At 47.2% G+C, this 14,381-nt stretch overlaps 1 protein-coding gene across 9 annotated transcripts in view; it reads right to left on the reverse strand.

Annotated features, from left to right (window-relative positions):
• The window catches only part of PIK3CD (phosphatidylinositol-4,5-bisphosphate 3-kinase catalytic subunit delta), a 42,090-nt gene that overhangs the window by 24,797 nt on the left and 2,912 nt on the right, over positions 1–14,381 (reverse strand). For 4 of the 9 annotated variants that reach the window (XR_004169798.2, XR_016459335.1, XM_031613570.2 and 1 more), the window contains exon 1: positions 2,480–2,536. The exons of 1 other annotated variant lie outside the window; for it this stretch is intronic. The gene's annotated coding sequence lies outside the window, so the exon portion shown is untranslated. Of the gene's footprint in view, positions 1–1,559; positions 2,457–2,479; positions 2,537–6,851; positions 6,871–14,381 lie in introns of those variants that run through there. 4 more of the 9 variants (XM_090122940.1, XM_090122938.1, XM_090122936.1 and 1 more) reach the window with 4 other exon arrangements.

Here is a 14,381-nt window from a genome sequence, read left to right on the forward strand (position 1 = left end):
TGCTGATAAGTAGTGACAACCTGTTTATCCACCTGAGAACAAACACACGTGTGGTAAAAGGTGCTAGAAACACCTGCTTGTTTGCAGAGGTGTAAGAACCTGCTGTGCTGCCCCATTCAAGGCAGCAGCTCAGAGCAGAGCCAGCAGGACAGAGGACTCCCAGCCACCTCCAACTGGCTGCAGCCCTTTTCACCATAAGAACAGCTTTGCTGCCTTAATTGCAATCATCATCCATTCCGGAGAAAGTATTCACAGAACAGATTTGACACAAGAACTCCTGTGCCCTCACACATCAAAAAAGTGTTTCCTTTACAATTTCCATTTAGTACGCTCTGAAATACACATCAGCATCCCAGCTGAGCCATCTCTGCCCTCTTTCAGTTCCTGGGACTGTGCTGCACCTTCAACACAGATTTGAGTTGCAACACAGCTGTGCCCCTGCTTCTTCCAACACATACACACAAGCTAACACTTGGACCACAAACTCAGCAGGAAAAAAGCCAGGAGCCCTTGAGAAAGTGGAGAGAAGCATGCAAGTACTTACCACCACCTGAAGCTAAAGCTTTTCTATGCTCAGGGTTCAATTCCTCAAACCATAATGTAGACGATCATAACCTCTATTTGGTTTACCATAACAAAACTTCCACCTCTGCCAAACATAAATATCAAATAAAGATTTGTCATGTTATCAGTTTTTGCTTTACAGATCGATCCTGCCACACAGTTCCACGCACTGATTCATGATCTCTCAGTGGTCCTTTGCTGTTCCTCCAGTGCCACAGTTGTGCTGTTCCTACGATGCCTTTTATTAGAGATTTCTAAGCCCCTGATTAATCACATCTACTCATTACTTTGCTCACACAAACATTAGGCTGAATCAGATCTATAATGGAATCTATTCAGGACAACCAGGCAAGGGATGAAATCACACACCCCAATGTTTCAGGCCTCTGAAACACTGCAGAGCATCCCCTTCCTACCAGAGACCAAACAAACCACCATTTACAGAGCACAGTCAGCACCTTCAGCACACAGAGATGTCAGCAGAGAACAATGACCTTTCCACAGTGCACAGCTACCCTATCTACACGAAACACACAGGGAGCAGGTCTTGAACAACCGCTAGATCCAAAGAATCTCTTGGCTTGTGCCCTTCCCTTCCTGAAATAAACACACCCACATTCTGAGCATTTACTGTGCTCAGTGCCTGCCTTACACATACACAACACACGCCCATCAAACGGGCTCACAAAGAAAAGCAATAGGAAGCAGAATTACACTAATGCAATCCAAACTGAAGCTAACCTCGTTTGTGTGCGGGACCGATGATGAAAGGGGTTGTCAGCAAGGAGAGAGATAGGAAAGCAGAATGCACACACGGTGATAACAACAGGCTGCAGTTCCCCCAGCTGCAGAGCAACTCAGCAAAGAGCATCAGAGCAATATACATCACTCAGGCTCAGCAGGACCTCCAACCCAACCGCAAGGAACAGCCAGAGGGGGGGCAGAGAGCAGCGCTGGTAGAGCAGCTCAAGAGAAACAGAAATGTAAAGCCATACCTCGCCTGGGAGGAAACCAGCACTGCTAGAGAGAGGCAGAGGAACGGCAGGGAGTACGGAAAGCACCTGAGGGGAGGGTTCCAGAACGGTGCCCTGCTGGAAACTTTAAGCACAACCTTTTAGGCAAGTCAGAGTCAACCAGCTATGTTTTCAGTTGTTGTCTGAGGAAGCATCTAGTGGAAAACGGCACATTTAGCGGTTAAAGCAAAGAGCTCAAAACCCGACAGCTTGTAAAGTTCCATTCCCAAGCCCGGCAGTCGTTTGATGCGTGACTTTGAACAACCGACTCCTCTGCGTTTCGGTTCCCTCACGTGCGCAGGCGGACCATGCAAAGGATGCTGCCGAGCGGCGGGCTGTGCTGCAGGGCTGCTGCTGCTACCGCCAGCACCGGCACAGTCCGGGAGATGGAGGAAGTTGTGATAACGAGAGCAGCTCGCTGAAATTAGCCTTTTTGCAGCTGACAACACCAGACACCCAGATGCATCCCGCAGACACAAACAAGCCGTACGTTGCTACTGACCCTTGAGCACCACACACCCAACCCCACGTTTCTGGGCTCCTATCCGAGGTTCGAACGGCACAGAGGTGCCAAGGGAGCCGAGAGCCGCTGCAGGGCACGGTATGGCACGGCGGGCACCGACGGACCGAACCCGCAGGGCTGCAGGACGAGGCCGGGCTCAGCACCACCGCCACCCGCGTACCCTGAGGTGCCGGCTGCGAGAGCTCACCCCGCACATCCCGAACCCGCAGCCCGGAAATACCGCATCCCTATAAAACAGAACCGGTTTTCCTCGGGATCTGCTACGGGATGCCGAGGAGCACGCGGGGCTTTATTCCCCGCGGGGCCAAACACCCCGCGCTGAGGCGGCTGAGGGGAAGCTGAGGTGACCCCCCTCCCCTTCACCCCCCACCCCGCTCACCTGCTCCGCACTCCCGCGCCCGCCGGGCTCCCGGCCCCGCCCCGCTGCCGGCCCCGCCCCGCCCCGCTCGGGCACCGTCTGCAAAGCGCCGCCCCGTGGGGCATCGGCTGCGAACGGCGCGCGCAGCTCGCGTGCACAAAAGGCGCGACGGAGACGCGATGCCCGGAGTCGCTGCCACCTCCAGCACGGCGCGGCGGGGCTGCAGGCCGGAGCGTTGAAGCGCGTCGGGACGCTGCAGCCTCAAGGCCTCAGCCGTGTCCCAGCGCTCCGCTCTGCGCCTCCTTTACGCTTTCAGCAGCGGTTCGGTGCCGAAGGGGCATCTGCTGGTTCGAGAGATGTCAGCTCGTGCTGCGGGGCAGCGCTGTGAGCGCGGAGCTGCGCTCGGATCGCCTCAGCCCGACGCGTGGAAACAAGCATTTTTACAAGCCCCACAATGACCGTTTTTCCTAAGGCTCGCATGGCACACCATTTAGGTAGAAACTCAGGTTTTTTCCATGCTATAAGCCAAGGAAAGCTCATTATTCTCACGATCTGACTCATTTGGTTCCCTGAACATTACTAGTTGGCAACGCGGGATCACTGAGCATCGGTACAAACTGTGACTGTCAAAACGTTCGTTCTCAGCTCTGTTTGAATCCCCCACGTCTTAACGTGACCTTTCAAAGCTCAGAAACTGCCTATTTTAAATTGTTACCCCTGACATGTGCTGCGGATATTTTTAACAGACTGTTTACTGGAATTCTGGTTTCTGTTCCGCTCTTTTTTTTTTTTTTCCCCTCCTCTTTCAACAGCTTTTCTGCACAGCAGCTCCCAGGCCCACACGCGGCACAGCACTGCAGGACATCTGCCTGCAAGGCATTGGACACCGCGCTGCAGGGAGGGGGAAAGGGAACCGAAAGTCAGAAAGCAGTTGCAATGCACCAGGGTAAGGATGAGAGATGTCCAGGAAGGGAAGGCGGGTTCCTGCTTTCCCTCTGGGTTATAGAGAGAAAAGAGCTATGGGGTTTGAAGGAAAAAAAAGCAGTCAGAGGTATGTGTGGCATTGCCAGTGCGTCCAACACGAGGCACACAGTGTTAAACCAGCACATCATCTCCATGCCCTTAATTACCAGTCTTTCATAGCTGCTCCTCTTGGCATTTATCCGCACATCACTTTGCAGGTTGTTTCTGTCTTTGCTCCAGCTGCACCATACTTGCACGGTCTGCCCAGCATCCCTTTGCACAGTGGACACGGCTGGAAACAACAAGTGTAAGGCTCCTAAACATCTCCCTTCCTAATCCGGCTCTTTGGTGCACAAGAACGTTGCTGCTGGCTGTAGCCGGGATGGAGCAGCTGGCTGGCTTCTAGAGGGGAAGGCAACAGAGGGAGGAGGATGACAACAAGCAAATAACATCACCGTGGCACCTTGTGTTTACAGCACTGCCTGCGGGCACGTGGAGGGAAAAGCACTGTGCCAGCCTGCAGCTCCTGAACCACCTGGATGTTGGCAACTAACAGCACGTAGGTATTCACTGCTTCTGCAGGCAGAGAAGCGGTAAGGCTAGGATTTCTAGCCTCCTACCCTCCACTTACTCAAAATAAATAAATGAGAAAGAAAGAAAAAAAAGCCACATTTAATTGCACCACAAAGCAAACAGGAAGCCAGAGCAGTTTTAGGAGAGTTGAAACTATTTGCTCCATGTGGTTAACACTACCAAACAGGCGGGCAACCGCGTTTTTGCATCAGCTATGCAGTTGGTCTGCAAATATGGCAGGTAACTTGCTCTTATTTAAAAGTCAAAAGAAGTTTTCTTGGCCACAGGATACAAAATAAGATCACAGCCACAAGAAGCACACGGCAGTGATCCCTGCCGGCTGCAGGAGGCGAGCAGCAGCCTCACCAATAAGAGCAGAGAGAAGGTCACACCAAGAGCACGCACTGAGGACCACCATTTCTTTTTGCTTCTCACACAAAGCCCAGTGACCGCTCAGTGCTGGCTTCTCGTCCTTTGTGGGGGTTTCTTGGAACCCGTGTGTGTCAGGCCCTGGGCTTTCTTGAAGCTAGCAGTGTGCACGCTGAGTGGAAGGGAGGAGAGCTGAAGGCTTTGCTAATTATAATGAACTTCATAAACACCTCTGTATCTTACAGATGTTGGCTCAAGCAGAGCCAAAAGAGGAAGAACAGACCCTCCTCGCTTTGAAAATCAGTGCCAGTGCTCTCAGGAAAGCACTGACTAATCCAAACCAACTGCAGATCCAACACTCAACTTCCTTGGTGAAATTCAGATGTGAATCCACCATTTTAACGTCAAGCTCTGGATGATTCATACAGCAATCCCTGCTGTGGTACGACATTGGAGGTAACGTGCACAGCCTGCTCATCAGCATTATAGAGCAAACATCCATCCCTGGAAAGCAGGTTCCCAGCTAGCACTGGAAGCATAGCAGCACCAGCTCTGACAAATTGCCATTTGAAGGCAATACAGCACTGCTAACAACGTCTGCTTTTCATTATTAATGCGTTCAGAATACATACACTCGTTTGTACTGCTTAACCAGGCTGTAGGTACCATAACCTCTGCACACCCAGGCTTTTCCTCCTTTGTCCTTGATGTGAAAAAAACTGAGAGGCAGAAGTGAATTGCCCAAAAGTTACATAGGAAGATAGTGGAAAAAAATCAGATTAGATCTCTAGCGTCCTTACCAAAGGACTTGTTCTATTAGGATAATGTAAATTTACTTGTAATTTTTACGCCCCCTCAAGAGAGGAGAAGAAAAGTGGATGAAATGGTTACTGAAGCTAATGGTTTGGTAGAGGGTAATTCAGGCAGGTTGGGAGGTGATGTGCACTGGAACCCTGATGGATGGGAGTTCAGGGAGATGATGATTGGAAAGGAGAGCACACGGGAGATTTCCCCAAGGAAGAGCAGAGGTTAGGAAACAGATTTACTGCAAGGACCATGGGCTGGTCACCCCTCACGCTGCTCTCCGGAAAGAACAGAAACCAGCAAAACACTGCGTTGAATAAAACCAAGAGGAGAAATTCACCAGCACACCTTCTTAAAATGAGGGCTAAAACCACCACCACCACCTCTCTCAAGGTCATTATCACACATCTCAGGTTCCACATTCCCACAGCTCAAGTCCCACCAAAATGGCACGTCCTCAGCCAGGCACAAGGCAGAGAACAAAACAAGGGATCACGAGCACATTTGCCATCCTTTCCCAGGTACAGGCTGGGGAACCCCACTTACAGAGCTGAAGGGTTTGCTGAACACCCAGCTCCTCGCATCATGAACCTCACGTCCTGACCCGTGCATCCTAAACCAATCCTGAAACAGCTGCTGCTTTTTTCCCCCCCAGTCCTCACCTTCTCTTAAGGAACCCTCCAGCACAGGGATTTCTCTTTCGAGAAAAACACAGCAGTTCTTTCATTGCCTGGGCTTTGGGTCAGCTGACCACACGGCGGTTTTAATATGAATTGTTTTTCTTTCAAAAACAAGGCCATAGTTTGCTTGTTGTTATTGACACAAGAGAGCTATTTTGGAGCAGAAAACCACAACAAAGCCTCTGCACGTTTTTCTCTTCATTTGATGGACATCAGACAAACAACCCATGAAGTAAGGCCTTCCCATGAGCCGTACAGAAGCCGATGGTGAATTATTAGGGATAGGATTCGAGGATTTGAGCAGCCTGTTTGTTCAAGCAGTGTTAAACCTGGGTCTGCCTGAGTGACAGAGGGAGGGAATGGCAACATACCCAGCTCACCACTGCAGCCCTCAGCAGGAATGTGCTGGCATCCTCACCCAGGTGAAAGCAATGTTTGGTTTGCGTGACTGCGCATTTCAATGGAGGGCATCACGGATTTGAGAACAACACACACTTATTATATGCAGAGGAAATAACTGACCTAAACCTGAGTTTAGTTGCAACAAGCAGCTAAGCTTCCTATCTTGACCATCACCAAAAGTCCAGGACTTCTGAAGGAGAAAAACACCTGGAGGCACTCTCCTTAGGAGGCTATAAAGTGAACCAGGAGGCCGTGCTTGTTACCTCCTTGGTTGTGACTTTGAAATTCTAATGAAGAAACAACTTCAGCGCGTGCTGAGGCACTGCATGGAGGAAAAAGTGAGTTCACGTAATTGGTGGTGGTGCAAGAAGCACAACATCCCAGAGAACACAAGGGAAGGTATTAGTCAAATGCTAGACTGGGGGAGATGCTGCTGACCCAGTTCTGTGAGACGCTGGGGACACGGTTTGGGTTTCTGACTGCAGAGATGCATGAAAATAGTTTGGGGAAAAAAACAACACAACATAACACAAAAGCAAATCAACACCACCAAAGAAATCACCCCAAAATTACACATGCTGCTTCAAAACCCCAAGACTTACTGCTTTCAAGCACAGGACCTGGCATCAGGTGCCCACATCCTAACTCTTACTGGCATCGGTGCTGTGGTCTTTAATAAGTTGTTTCACCTGTTTCTCTGTATGCAGAATACAGATAACATAACTTCCGCCTCTCACGGAGGATTTTGCAAAGCTTTGTTGTTGTACAAGTCATCTGAGGTCTTTAACTGGTGGTGCCACAGAGGTTCAAAGCATCTGTGTCAACACAAGATATTTATTTCTTCACCGCTTTGAAACAGAATTGCATCTGCACACACACATTTCTCCCCTACACAAGGAATGCCTCTCAGAAATGCACTGCTGCTGGAAATACAGAAACAAAACAGGTCCAACAAGCACAGTACGTCTCTTTTCTCACTATCAGTTCTTCACAAGGGACAAACAACTTTCCTCTTTTTGTTCTGCAACTCGTTTTCTCAGGAGCATTTCTTTTAGCAGCAAATAAGCGACCTATAAAACCACAAATTTCCATTCTGAGCTGTAACTGCCTGCTTAACAAAACCACGCTATTTCATCTTGAGATTACTGCTGGGGGATTCTGGATCCTTTGCTGTCAAAAGAAAGGCAGCACCCACTCTCCCTACACTCAGAAATCCAGTTTCAGTTCACACGAATGCCAAGTGTCCAAAAAAAAAATAATACAAAATTGGACCTCAATGATCAACTCAGAACATTGAAAATCAGTCCATCACCTTCCGAGCTTTGGGATCTTGGGGTCCTTAACCACTGTTTCCAGTCAGACCGGATCTCACAGGCCCTGTGTGGGTGGCTGTCTGCACACTGAAGGCAGATGCAGGTGCCTGCACCCAATATTTTGCACAAGCTCATGGCTTTGCTATGTTTGGGTGGTTTTTGTTTGTTTAGTTTTATTTGATGTGTGGGGCGTATATTCAAAATTAAGCAGCATTCAGAACCCAAATACACTCTCTCTCTCTCTGTCCACAACAAACAGAATGTGTGCATCCCGTTACAAAACGAGGCAGATGCCAGTGACAAACGCTGCAAGAATTTTAACAGCCACCTGAAAAATCACTTAAGAGTCAGAACTGAGTGGCAAAGGCTGTTGCATGAGTCACCATCAGCAGCAAGGAGAGAAGGAATGTCCAGGGAGAACTTCGTTTTCTCTTTTTCCTCCAAAAGTGACAGCTTGGCTTTGGCTGAAAGATTTTTTTTTTTTTTTTAAACCATAAGCAGAGTAAAATTTCCACTTGTGAAAAGGGGAATTTCCACCTGAGGCAAACGAATGAAGCATCATTTACATGGCTGGAGGTAAAGCTACAGCTTTCACCCTGGGAAAGGCTCTGAAGGAAAACTGACATCTTTTGGTAGCAGGAAGGTGCAACATTTTTCTGTCCTCCAATTCTGGTCCAAAAATAGATAATGTTTGTTTTTATTAAGTCTTAAAAATACTTACAAAGAGAAGATGTGTTTCACAGAAGCCAACATTCCAACCAGCCTAAACAGAACTGGGAAGCCGTACTGGACAGCCATTCATTACATTAAGCACTTACATTCTGTGCTACAAGGGTGAGTGGCTCTCAAAATAAAATAAAGTGCTTCACTGTTTATTCTGACGGGGATTTGAGGCAGGCTGGGGTCCCCTCACATCAGCAGGCTGCACTTCTGCAGCTCAAAGGATTCGTGCACACCTCACCCTGCCCTTTTCCATGCCATGGCCATGCTACAGCCTTGCTTTCACTCCCAGGAAAGAGAAAGAACAGTGAGGCTGAGCATCAAATCAGCTAAAAGATTAGCATTTCTGTTGCACAAATTATAACATCTGATATCCTGCTGGTCTGTTTCATACGATACTCACAAATCTACCCAGTGATGCAGAGACTGATACTATGAGCTTGGGCCAGTGAAAAACACAATCATGGTAAAGTTTCCATAGAGTTAAAGCTGAATTTTATACTTTTCTGCCAGGGTCCCTCAGCACATGGTTGGCAGCTCCCCCCCATTCACCCCTACCCAGATCCACAAGACAACAGTTAGCAGCACACTGCTGTGCTGGGTGGAAAGGTGCTGCCCAAGAGCATGCATGTGGCACTTTGCATGCACAAAGAGATGAACAGCATGCAAAACAGCACAGCGAGACACACCAAGTGAGTTTTAGATAAGCGTTGCATCTGCATTATTGACAAAAAACCCAACTCACTCCCACTCTTATACCACATCCTTTTGGGTTGTCTGGAATTTTTTTTTCTTTTTCTTTTTTTTATATCATCAATAGCTGCAGAGTTTGCTTCTTTTCTTTGGGACTTCATTGATTACAATAAAAGGAAACAAAAAAAAAAGGCAGATTCTTCCAAGAAAATTGTGTGTCATTGGGTTTTTCTTCTTTCTGAACACAGGTTGTGCATGGCCTCATCCCAAGTGCTGCCTTTCAAAGCCAAAACACCTCACTCTGGGAACTCAGCTTCCTTCAACACCCAAAACACCGTTTCCTTCAGGTTTCAGGATCAAGCTGCAAAGATGCCGAGGTCTAATTTGAGGTAAATTAAGAAATTAATTGAAAATTGAGAAGAAAGTCTCACATTTCACTGGTACTTCAGTTGAATCTAGCAGGTAATCTACCCCTAAAGAGACAACAAAACCTTCCATACTGGTCAGTGACATTGATTATCAGTTCATTTATTAAAGCAATTGAATGATGGTAGTTCCCACAAGCAGGCAGTCTTAATTCCTTACTAAGGAAGGTTTGCAGCCTACCTTCATATTTTGTGTAGTTCTAAGAAACAAAGCACCAAAGCAACTTCTTCATTTTCCCAAGTGAAATGCAACGTACCACAAATCACCCTCAGCCTATACACCTTCATATACCCAGCAATTCCATTATTTGGTTAGAAAACTGTAAAGATATCAGGCTGAATTTGACAGTTTTCACTTTCACACGGTCCTCAACAGCCAGTTTGTGTGTTAGCACAAGGACACAGCAACTCACACCCCCTACACTCATCTTTTTTTTTTTTTTTTTTTTTTTTTTTTTTTTCAACAGGAAAGATAAAAATGTTGGTCTTATCTAGGCTGCCTGGAAGTTCCTCTTCTAACCCATCTCTGCCACCAAGACCAGAAGTCCAGCTTTGCCCTGAAACCAAGAGGAACGGATCATCAGATGGAAGCTGCAGAACAGCACCTGCAGCCCGTGGTGCCAATGGGGCTCCGTGAGATAACGTTGCATTGAATTTCCTATTTTATTTCCTGGTTACTTGCAACAGGAAAAAACTCAACCTCTCATTTCCTTCCTCCTGCCCACTTGCTGGGTGATGTTTTGAGCAGCTGCGATAAATTGGCTACAGTAAGGAGCCAGATTTTCAATTTGCTATTTGTTCTTAAGGCCACAGGTAGAAAGACACAGACAGATCCTCCTCAATAAAATGAGAGCATGTCAGGGGTAAGAGGACAGTGACAGGAATGTACAGTTAGCAGAGCTAAGCAGCAAGAGGCACGACGCCTGGCTGCCCAGGAGGAGATGGATGATTCCACTGAGATCATTGGCAACTGGGCCAAGATGGGGCTTTCAAAATCAGGCTTGGAAATTTAATGGTTTAAAAAAAAAAAAAGAAAGAAAGAAAAAGATTAATTTGTGTGGTCTCTTCCCTTGTAGGCACATGTGCAGCACTGAAATATTGCCATAGTGTGCTGCCACACCACACTGCTTAGTGTGACTCTAAGAATGAAATGGAGTTTCAATTGAAGATATCGTCCACGTGGAAACCACTTGAAAACGTGGACCAAACAAGTCATTTGCTAGAGTACTACACTAGAAGATGTAACTTGTTTCTAACGCCCTGACAATGAAAACCTATTTCTAGGAAGTAGAGCTTTGTAAGAATTAGCAGGAATGAAGCACCAGAAAAGAGAACTACTCCATTTATTTTAGTGTCAGCAGGGATGAGCTTCTCTCCACCATCTCAGACTGTTGTGTTCTCAGCCAAAGAGCAGCTCTCATGTGAACAGCAGGGAGCTCTGCTTGCTTTGCTCTGAAAAGCCAGAGATGCCAGGACTTGAGATGTTTCTCTGGAAAGCATTGGCTGTCCAACAAGCTCGATGATGCTGACCTGCCTGTAGTACAAAGACTGTCTCCTACAGTTCAGATGCCTGTAACTTGCAATACTGCACCAGCAACTGCTGAGCAAAGCAGGCTGCAGAAGAGAGGGCAGAAAGCAACCACAACAAAAGGCATTGTTGGCTCTGTGTTATCTACTTGCTAGAAGTGTGGCTCACCAGCCAGATGCCCAGCAGGTCACCGAGCCCCAAGGAACCCCTGATGGTGGCATTTCCCACCTGCCTCTGCCATGACCACACACCACACAGTTTGCTGACCAGGTTTCTTTGGGATGCTCTGGGGAGCCAAGATGCTCCCTCGATTCTCTAAAGAAAAGCTTGCAAAGAAAACATGCCTTTAAAAGACATTTCCTCCCCAACCCCAAAAGCCCCCAACAAAAACGTACCTAGCTACTACACACGTGATTCCTTTTGTGGCAAAAGCAAAATAAATTCACAAGCCCTGTGGCACTAAAAATACCTCCTTCCTCCTCCTCAGACTTCTCCTTTTACAGAAGCATTTCTCTTTCTGGGCCATTTCCCAGCCTGTCACCTCGTGCCAGCTCTCACACTGGACCTGTCCTAACACTGAGCTCCTGGTGATGCCATGCAGGCTTTTACTGCTGTGCCATTACAGCCTTTCACCACAGCACCAACTTACAGACCACTGCATGCTGGCAGCATCAGGAGAACACACAGAGGATGAGCTGCCCAGCCATACTCCTGCTTACTGCCTTGGGATCAGCCTTTAGAAAAATTAAAACCAGTCCCACTGATTCTCCTGTCACAGAAAAATAGAGAAAGGTGACAAAAAGGGGGAAAAAAAGCCTAGCAGAACTGACTCTGAGCGTGTTTTTCTTTGCTGTGAACAAGGAGTCAGCAGCTCTGATTGCACGTGTCCAAATTCCCCCAAAGTTTCCCTGAAACTTTCCATTGCAGAGAGGCTACAGAGCTCTAGTAAAGACAGCCATTACTTTTCTGCTGATACTTGTTTATTTACTTCGGTGAAGATACATCTGTTAGATCTTATCGTGGGTGACTGAATCACCCTCTGCTGCATATGTGCAGTTGACTCTCCCTGAAGGAAGGGAGCACATCAGTAGTTCTCCAGGTTACAAGGGCTCAGAAGTCACCTGGCTGTAATGGGCCTTGACCCTAAAATGCCCTTCTACCTTTCCTGGTCGGTCACCCCAAGTCAAGAGCAATGTTCTGCTGGGAGAACTGGGAATAGCCAACGGATGGGCTGCTTCCTTTAAAGCTGTAGTTTTTAATGCTACCTGCAAGCATTGCACAGATTTACAAAAACAAAACAACACAACTGCTTAGGTAAGGTAGAAAAGAGATTGTAGAGAGGCAGGTAGCAGGCCAATCAGATGCAGCTTTCCAGGAGGACAAATAGAGCATCTGCTAAATCCTAGACAGATGTGCCTGGAAGACAAGCAGCAAACGAATCGAGGAACATAGTGACTCTAGGAATTGATCTGGAGGATATGAGTGAGCATCACCATGAAATCAGCAGTGACAAAGTTACATTCAGCACACAGCAGAGTCACTGCTAAATCTTACTGACTGCATTCTCGTGTCACCGTAGACAGCCCTGCCCACAAAGCAGAGACCACAGCATTACAGTGCAAAAATCATTCATATGTCGCTGGTGCCTCTGGAGGAGCTGTAGAAAGAAGAAGGTAATTGAATCCTAATGGAAGCTCACTCCTTCAGTTGGTAACCAGGACCAAGCAGCAGCCTGTCCAGTTCAGTTACAGTTCTGGTGACAGACCAGCTACCAAAAAAAAACCAGGCAACCCCTCTGCTGCTTAGCAAACATTTGCACGAGCTGTTCCTGCCTCTCCTGATACCACTGATCAGATCAGGTACCACCAGTAACATCAGCTGAGAACATGCAGTGAAAATGGCTTTATCTGCAAGAGTCTGATGACAGCAAAGAGAGGACAATTCAAAGGCAATGTCCCCTCTGTCCTTGCCCTGTTCTAATCCACATGCAAAGCTCATACATTAATTTCCTACGTCTCTCCCCAGTGGCTGATTAAAGGAGCATCTTATCCAATTCCCCTTCCTTTGCTATCTCCAACCCAGTGCAATCTTTCCATGCTTTGGCAGCTGCTTCTCTCCTCCTCCCTGCCCATTTGCCTGCTGTTGTCTGACTAATTATTTTTTACAAGGCTCAATAATTGATGCAATCTTTCCCATTTTTCATCTTCTTCCTGCAGCACTGTTTGGCAAATGAGGAACTCCAAGAGCAGCTGTGCTCTGCTGGCTGCCCATCTGCCTCCTGCAGAGAGGAGCCATTTCCAGAACGAGCCTCTGCAACTCAACCTTCTATTTACCTTCCTCTGGACCCTACAGTCAAGAAGAGGTGCTTTTCAAGTCACTTAGCAGTGTGTTAGCAAACCAGTAAATGAGTAAAAGTAGTGTCTGGGAAACACTCGTGTCACGTTGGAACAAATTTATCTGCAGCCATCAAGCTCCACTCCTCAAGATCTTTTTGCTTCAAAAGAATTTATCTTTTGACTCACTGCCAGACAAAGCAGCAACACTGATTTCACAAAGAATTACTCTCTTGTTCTGCACCAGTCATACTGGCCCTAAGCACAGACCTTCTTGTGAGCAAGAACACAGTTCAGATACCAAAGTAAATGTGGTATTAGGAGACCAATATGGTAGAACAGCTCCCTCAACCTGCAGGTCCTCCATCTAATGGAGGCGAGGTTTGGATTTAACCAAAGAGAGCAGAGTGTTACAGATGAGAGATCTGTGAGAAATGGGAATAAATGTTTTCAAACAATGTTGGTAACAAAATTCTGTTCGGGTTGATTCAAGCAAGACACCCCACTGTGCAGCTCCTTCATCCAAGTGATGTCCTGGAGATATCTTTCTTCACATTCTGCCTTCAGTGATGATTCAACATACCATTTCCCCCTCTCACAATAAATAGGAAAGAAAACAGAGGAACTACACTGACAGCAAAAGTTCCTAATGCTTCTTGGTTTTCTATGAATGCTGCCAGGCACCTGGAAACCAGAAGTCAGGGCTTGTCAGAATTGTCAGTAATATTTACTAAATGTTAGCAATTGCTGCCTGGCTCACAGTTTGGGAGCAGCTTCTCTGAGAAAAATCACTGTTGTCCAGCCTCTGTATGAGTTGCTAACTGCCCAAAGTCATGGTAAGGTAAGGCAACACATAAATGTCCCCCTTTGGTCAAGATGGTCACTCATGCTGCAGGAATCAGAAGTGGAGATTTGTTTTTCAGCTCTATGCTGACACAGACTACATGTGACTACTGCAGCTGCATGCCTAAACTTCGGGCAAATCCTAATTTTGTCCATTCAAGAGCAACCCAGGAAGACAACTGCCAAATGGGAAAGTGACTGGGTAGTTCTGCTGTGAGATTGCAACATCGAGCAACGCACCTTTGAGGAGCACATGCATACCACAGCATCACCTGTC

Source organism: Phasianus colchicus, chromosome 22, assembly GCF_987193195.1.
Source record: "Phasianus colchicus chromosome 22, bPhaCol1.hap1.1, whole genome shotgun sequence".
Taxonomy (NCBI): Eukaryota; Metazoa; Chordata; class Aves; order Galliformes; family Phasianidae; genus Phasianus; species Phasianus colchicus.